Raw genomic sequence first — 8,317 nt, 5'->3', positions numbered from 1 at the left:
TAATTAGGTTTTAAGGAACCTATTCATAAGCATAAAATGACTGTAATTAATATGAAAGTAGTCCTTAAACTAACAAACAAACCAAACACTCTAAAGGAAAAACGTGGGAGAAAAGAATCAGAGCGACATTAATGACATCATTATCCTCAAAGGGATGAGTGAATATATTGCATCTCTCAAACAAGAACAACACATTATACAGAAAAAAATCTCAGAAAACAAAATTGTTCTTAAAATGCCTTTTTATGAAATCCATATTATAATTTGCTGTATAATAAAAACAATTAGTTTTGTCTCAGGTTCCTGGAACAGTTTCTAAACCTTTGACATTTCTTCAATGGTAGACAACTCTGTTCTTCACGTTAAGCCTCTAAAATGATGTTTAAACTTCGGTCAAAGAGGTGACTCATAGGTGAGCCCCTAGATGATTATTTCAGGATGAAACCTGGCCTCAACATACCAAATAGCATGATTAAAGGGTTAAGGCTCTGAATTAGATGATATCAGCTCAAAATAACCTCTCTCAAGGTAAAAAGGGATTGGAATTAGAGACTGAGTTCAATCAGATGTTTCAACCAACCAGGCCTAGGTAAACAAACCCCATTAAAAACTCTAGTTTGGGCAAGCCTCTTAGTGGATGAGCATTATTGTTCCAAAAGGATGGTCCATTCAATCCATTCAGATTTCATAGAAAAAGACACAAAAACTCCACAATAGAGACTATTCCAGACCTCATCTTATATAGGTCTTTTTATTTTGTTAGTTATGACTGAATTGATTTTATGGGACTCTAATAATAAAATTGTTCCCATACACATAATCCTCACATGGGTTATATGAGTTATTCTAGAGAATTTTCAAGCCCGAGGGGATTGTTGAAATTCCCAAATGTGAAGTCAGTTGATCTGAAGGTTAAATATCCTATAGATGCTTGGGACCTGGCATCTAAAGTGAAGAAAACCTTGTTGGGTACCATGCCCTTAACCATTGGAATCTGCACGTTGGAGAGTGTCATAATTATACATCAGCATTGCAGAAGTGTTGGAAGATAAAGCTGAGAAAAAATTTCCAGAAGTAGAACAATCAGGAAGACTAGTAAATGGGAAAAAAAGACAAAAGTAGGCATGACATGGTGGCACACACTAGTTATCCTAGCACTTGGAAGACTTAAAGCAAAAGGACTGTAACTTTGAGATCAGTCTGGACTACAGAATAAAGCCTACTTCAAAAAAATATAGCCATCAAGTTACAGTGTCAGTGAGAGAAGTTCCACGTAAGAATTGCACAAAGTCTAGAAAACAATAGAAAAATCAGAGAAAAAAACTTAATTCAATAAGAATTTGGCAGAATTGATAGCAAGTTTTAAAACAGAAAGTATCCACAAAGTGTTCAACATAATAGTAGGCACTAATCAAATAGATCTTTCACTTCCTTGGTCAGAGTTACCCCAAGATATTTTATGCTTTTTGTGGCTATTGTAAAAGGTGATGCTTCTCTGAATTCCCTCTCTGCATCCTTATCCTTAGTATATAGGAGGGCAACTGATTTTTTGGAGTTGATCTTGTATCCTGCCACATCACTAAAGGAGTTTATCAGTTGTAGGAGTTCTTTGGTAGAGTTTTTGGGGTCGCTTATGTATACTATCATATCATCTGCAAATAACGACAGTTTAACTTCTTCCTTTCCAATTCGAATCCTCTTGATCCCCTTATGTAATAGGTTCTAGAGAAAAACATAAGAGACCAGCAAGTATCATCATTTCAGACATATCAAAAGTTTTCTAACTTCTCTAACAATATCTAGAAGATGATAATTACTAGGTGTTAGAAATATTTCCTAACACGAGCTCCCTGCCAATGCAAAATTCCCAATCAAGCCAAATCAAAACAAGCCAAATTAAGAAATTTCCAGCTTTAATGGGAGTTCTGATCTCTCGGGTGGTCCCGAGAGGGAACTGGGAAGCCTCGGAAATGTGACCCCCGGGAGGAAGAAAGGGAGGCCACTGATTCCTCTTTTGAGGGATCACTTAAATACCCTGGGGAGTGGTCCTGGCCTCACCCCCAGGGAGGGGTCAGGACCTGGCCTGCTGGGATTTGGAGTCCAGACCAAGCCTGGGGGCTGGGATAGATGCGAGGGCCTGGGGCCTATGCCCCCAACTTGACATTCCAGACTCTTTGGATATAGGGGTGACAGAAAATTAGAGTGGTAATTATGACAAACATTTAGGCTCTCTTTCAGAAAAAAGGGTGTAGACCCAAATCTGGCTACTTCCTGGGGGCACAGGAAGGCGCAGGGAAGGGGAGAGCCAGGTGTCCACGTTTAGTGAGAGGTATGGCTGGAAAGGCATCCCATGAACTGTCATCCCGGGAAAGGCAGGCAGCTGTTCCTTGAGGGAGATGAGAAGGCAGGTGTCTGGGAAAAAAATTATCACTAAAGACGAGTGTGCCAGAATGAGGAGCAGATAGGCCCTTCATTGTGGCATCCTGGAGAACCAGAGGGTGGACGGTCCTGTTTGCTGAACAGACCAAGTGTCCGGGTGTCCGGAGTAGGTGTCTGCTTGAACCTGGAGAGATGGTACCAGCATGTGTGTCCCAAGAGCTTGGCAGCTGAGGGGGTGGTGAGGATTACCATGTGAGGTCCTGTCCATGGAGGTTCGAGAGACCTAAGTGTTAACTGTTTGAGGAGTACTCTGTCTCCTGGAGATAGCAGGGCAGGTTTAGGGGCTTTAGGTTCCACTGGTGTGGTGGCAGGAAGACAACTGTCAGTTTGTGAATGGAGAAGGGACCTTAAAAGGAGAGGTAGGGTAGGTACCCCACCAGTGGGGGAGTTTGGACTGGGAGGTGATGGTTAAGGAGAAAGGGCCTTCCATAACACAACTGGAAAGGGCTCAGGCCTGTAGGGGAATGTGGGGTTACTGGCCCTGACACAAGTCAGGGCAATGGGGAGAAGGAAGGGCCAAGAAAACCTGAGTTCAGTGGAGAGCTGGTGGGGGAGAATTATCTGTATTCTGTCAATCATGTTTTAAATAAACACTGATTGGTCAGGCAGGAATTGTAGGTGGGAAAACCAGACAGGAAGTAGAGGCGGGGCAGGGAGAACAGGAGGATTCTAGGAAGAAGGAAGCTCATCCCTCAGTCCAGCCCAGACCACGGAAGAAGCAAGATGTAATCTACCTGGCTAAGAAAGGTACAGAGCCATGTGGCTAACATAGATAAGAATAATGGGTTAATATAAGCTACAATTGCTATTAAGAAGACTGAGCTAATGGGCCAATCAGTTTTATAACTTATGGAGATCTCTGTGTGATTTTCTCTGGGGCTTGCCAGCTGTGGGGAATTGGACAGGACATAAACACCAACAACTCGGTTCTCAATGTTACACAATGGCGCCCACGTGGATAGCTGCATCCACAGAAAGCCTGAGAAAGCTTGGGAAAGAATAGAGTAAAACATGTTTTCTTGGTAGCAGCAATTTTCCAGGTCTGCTCTGCTTGCTAGAGGCAAGCAAGTGCTCTCATTTAAGAGAGGCTTCCTGACTCAGCTTTAGCTGCAAAACCTTGCAGCTCTTTTCAAAAGGTCCTGCCACAAAACACTTAAATGGTGTTGATGAAAAGCTGACCACATGCTTTTCAGTTTTCAGTTGTAACAGGAAAAAGGCTGTGCTGGTTTAAAATTCTGGCTTTCTGGGCTGTCCTGCCAGTGCAAACTCTTACTCTTTGAGGCAGGAGGGCCGGCTACAGAGAGAGAACTTGAGTGTTTTCTTGGACACACTGTTGCAGCTTGCTTGCTGGCAGGGACCTTGAACCGCCAAAGAGCTGTGGCGATAAACATGGCTACAGTCAGTACCTCTGTCATGAGGCTGAAATCACAAAAAGCTAAGGAATGGGCTGGATCTAGCTGTCAAATACATGGCTTCAATCCTATTCATATTGCTTAGTTAATTAAAGGCTCATGTGGTCAGAAAAAGAGAGAGATGTACAGTAAAGGTGGATTCAAAGATAAAGAAAACCTCTAAATGGTTTACTATGTGTTAAAAACATATGCAGACTAAAGGTTAAAGTCCTTTAAAAAATAAATATAAAGAAAAAGAGTAGTTGGGTGTGGTGTTACACACCTTTGGAGGCAGAGGTAGATTGACCTCTGTGACTTCAAGGTGTGGTGGCAGACACCTTTAATCCCAACACTGGGGAGGCAGAGACAGATGGATCCCTGTGAATTCAAGGACAGCCTGGTGTACAGAGTTATTTCAGAACAAAGATATACAGAGAACCTGTCTCAAAAAGTCAAAAAATAAATATAAAAGAAATAGAGGTTAAAGTAAAGCCACATAAAGATGGAAAATACACAGATAATCTTGATACTGTATGCTATTATGTTCTCTTTGAATTGTTTGAATGTTGAGGAAGGAACAACAGCTGCTAAAAGATATTTGCTTATAAATGCTGCTGAACTAATCCAAGATAGATGTTTTGAAAATACCTTGACTTCAAAATTGAAATCAAAAGGTATGCTACTTTGAAGAAGAGATTTTTCTTTTGTTTCCACAGTAAATGAAGGACTGTGGATTCATTTTGAATTAAGAAAAATCAGGTTCGGTCAAGGAAGACCATCTGAGAAATCTCCGGTAGAAACAGATGGCCCAATATCAGACTTCTATATCCAGAATAGATTTAAGACTGCTGCCTGACATGATTGAGACTCACAGGATACACCAATCAGGACCTGATTTTAACTCTAAATTTTCTTTAGGTACCCATAAGATTATCAGTGCCCCCAACCAGCAGGAAGTAGCCTAGAATACTATGCCCACATTTCCAAAATGTGGGCTATGGATATTTTCCTTTGTTTTTTTTTTTTTTAAGAGGGGGAAGTGGTGCGGGAGAATTGTCTGTATTCTGTCAATTATTTTATAAATAAACTCTGATTGGACAGGTAGGAAATATAGGTAGGAAAACAAGACAGGAAGTAGAAATGATGTAATGAGAACAGAATTCTGGAAAGGAGGAAGTTGACTCCTCCCACTCCTGCCCAGATCACCGAAGCAGCAGGATGTGATCTGCCCCACTGAAAAAGGTACTGAGCCAAATGGTTAACATAGATCAGAAAAAAATGGGTTAATCAAGATGGGAGAGTTAGCCAGTGAGAGGCTAGAGCTAATGGGCCAATCAGCTTATAATTTATGGAGACCTATGTGTGATTTTCTTTGGGATTAAACAGTTGTGTGATGAAGGGCAGGACAGAAAATCCCAAAAACAAGCAGCCTAGCACCCGATTGTGTTACAGAATGGCACCCACATGGATAACTGCATCCACAAAAAGCCTGAGAAACCTTGGTAAAAACTAGAGTAAACCATTTTGGTTTTCAGCTGTAGCAAAATGGTGTTGTCTTAAAATGTCGGTTTTCTGGGCCCTCCTGCCAGGGAAAACTTTAACTATTTCAAACAGGCAATCCAGACTGTGGAGCTATGGACATAATGTTGCACCTTGCTTCCTGAGAAGGTACTTTAAGCACATTAAACATGGCTCCAGCCAGTACCTCAGCCATGATTGCTTAGTGAATTAAAGGCTCATGTGGTCACAAAAAAGATAGATATACAGTAAAGAGAGATTTAAAGAGAAAGAAAGCCTCTAAATGATTTACAGTGTGTTAAAAATATATTCAAGCTAAAGGTTAAAGTTCTCAGAGTTAAAAAAGAAAAAATAAAGAAAGTAGCCTGAAAGGCAGAGACAGACCGATTTCTGTAAGTTCAAAGATAGCCTGGTTTACAGAGAGAATTCCAGGACAAAGATGTACAGAAAACCTGTCTCAAAAAGCCAAAAGTTAAAAGTAAAAAAAAAAAATAGAGGTTAAAATAAAGCCATGTAAACATAGAAAATACACAGAGAATCTTGATACTGTATGTCATTATGCTCTCTTTGAATTGTTTGAATGCTGAGGAAGGAGCAACAGCTGCTAAAAGATATTTGCTTATAAATGCTGCAGAATTAATCCAAGATAGGTATTTTGAAAATACCTTGGTTTCAAAAGTCAAAAGGTATGTTACTTTGGAAAAGGGATTTTGCTTCTGTTTCCACAGAAAATGAGGGGCTGTGGATTTATTCAGAGTTAAGAAAAATCCAGTTTGATCAAGGAAGACCACCTGAGAAATCTTCGGCAGGAATAGATGGCCCAGATGTCTGAGTTCTTCATCCAGAACAGGTTCAAGACTGCTGCCTGAGATAATCAAGACTCACAGGATACTTCAGTCAGGACTTGATCATAACTCTAAATTTTCCTTTGGGCCCCATAAAATTATCAATGCCCCAACCTGCTGGAAGTAGCCTGGAATACTACGCCCACACGCCAAAGCAATGGACTATGGATATTTTCCTTTGTTTTTTTTTTAAGAGGGGGAAGTGGTGCAGGAGAATTATCTGTATTCTGTCAATTATTTTATAAATAAACGCTGATTGGACAGGTAGGAAATATAGGCAAGAAAACCAGACAGGAAGTAGAAATGATGTAATGAGAACAGGAGAATTCTGGGAAGGAGGAAGTTGACTCCACCCACTCCTGCCCAGATCACCAAAGCAGCAGGATGTGATCTGCCTCACAGAAAAAAAGGTACTGAGCCAAATGGCTAACAAAGATCAGAAAAATGGGTTAATCAAGATGTGAGAGTTAGCCGATGAAAAGCTAGAGCTAATGGGCCAAGTAGCTCATAATTTATGGAGACCTATGTGTGATTTTCTTTGGGGTTAAACAGTTGTGGGATGAGGGGCAGGACAGAAAACCCCAAAAACAAGTAGCCTTTCCCCCAATCGTGTTATAGCTTATGTCAGTCAGGGACCAGCAGACCCTGCTGCTATGCAAATCATAGCTCTTGACCCTCCCCCTCCCCACTCTAAGCCCTGGAGTCAAAACGACTTCATCATCAGGTGCCAATAGTCATTTCCCCTGTCACTTCGGGCTTTCCTCAGAGCTTCCAGAGGCTTCTCTGTTGAGCTCCACTGGGGACTTCCTGTCTTCTGAGGGACTCAGGGACTGTGCGTGTTCACACCATCCTGCCCCTCTGATCAGGTACAGAAGTTGCTGAGACTGTTGTGGTGTTCAAGCGCCCGCCATGGCTGAAGCATCCTCACAAGTGGGACAGAACTATAACCATGGCTGTGAGGACGCTGTCAATACCTATATTTAGCTGAAACTCTCTGCCTCCTCTGTGTACTTATCTATGACCTTCTACCTTGACCGTGATGATGTGGGCCAAGGGAACTTGAAGAGTTTCTTCTTGAGCAAGTCACACGACTGCAAGGACCTTGCCTAGATGTTTGTGTTCTTGCAGAATCAGTGTAGAGGTTGCATTGTCCTTCTTGACATCTCGGGACCAGACCTCAACAGTTGGCATGAGGACATTCATGCTATGAAGTATGCCTTCCACAAGGAGATGACCATCAGTCAGAGCCTGCTGAACCTGCATGCATTGGCCAAGGGCAAAGGCAACTCCTAACTCTGAAACATCCTGGAGCAAAGCTGTCTGAATCAGCAGGTCCAAGTTCTGAAGGAGGTGAGCCAATATCTGACCAACTTGTGCCAGATGGGGGCCCCAGAGAATGACTTGGCTGAGTATCTCCTGGAAAAGCTCAGCCTGTTCTAAAGCTTCACGTGTACTGAACTTGGATGGCCCCACTGTCAGGGGGTCTTCCTCTGGTCATTACAACTTATGTCCATGTTGCTTTTGAAGCAATTTCACTGATCTTCTGTTTCTGGTTGGCTGCTGTTTGAAATAAATTTGGTTGTTTTCAGAAAAATTAAAGTATCAAGTTGATATGCAAACTCCCATTTTTAGGAACTGTGTGAAAGTGTTATAGCTCTGAAGGGAAAGGATGCCCCAATAGAAGTGTTACAGCTCTCTTATGGTGGGGGAAAGGCCTCCACAATGTAAGTGTTACAGCTCTGAAGAAAAGTGTATCCTAGCCTTGAGGAGCCAAAGAATACCACAAAGTCACACTGAAAAACACACTTCACAAACAAGATTTACTGGCAGGGAGAAAAAAAAACAGGAGGGTGGCTGCCTCTGGTTAGGTGAGAAGCAGCAAGGAACTGAAAAGAAGGCAGTATTTATATAGAGTATCTTGGAGTGCGGGGAGAGGGGTGGAGTTTCTAGGGTAGCCTGGAATTGGTGGGACTTTTTGTGGCCTTAACTTGGGTCAAACTTAGTGAGTGTGGGATTCTGTTGCTTGGCCCTGATCTTGGTTTGGAGTCAAATCAGGGTCAGAGAGTTTTTTCCTTGGCCCTGGTATCAGGGTCAATTCAAGGTCAGAGGGATTTTCCTTTAGTT

The 8,317-nt window shown here is 42.0% G+C and overlaps 1 pseudogene; it reads left to right on the top strand.

Annotated features, from left to right (window-relative positions):
- The first annotated feature begins 7,102 nt into the window (after nt 1-7,102).
- On the top strand, nt 7,103-7,633 carry LOC121442632 (annotated as a pseudogene).
- Nucleotides 7,634-8,317: the final 684 nt, after the last annotated feature.

The sequence above is a fragment of the Microtus oregoni genome, unplaced genomic scaffold (genome assembly GCF_018167655.1).
Source record: "Microtus oregoni isolate MIOR12 unplaced genomic scaffold, Mior012 000092F_ref0000046, whole genome shotgun sequence".
Classification (NCBI taxonomy): Eukaryota; Metazoa; Chordata; class Mammalia; order Rodentia; family Cricetidae; genus Microtus; species Microtus oregoni.
Note: the sequence above shows the minus strand (reverse complement) of the source record. Positions and strands in the feature narration are given on the sequence as shown.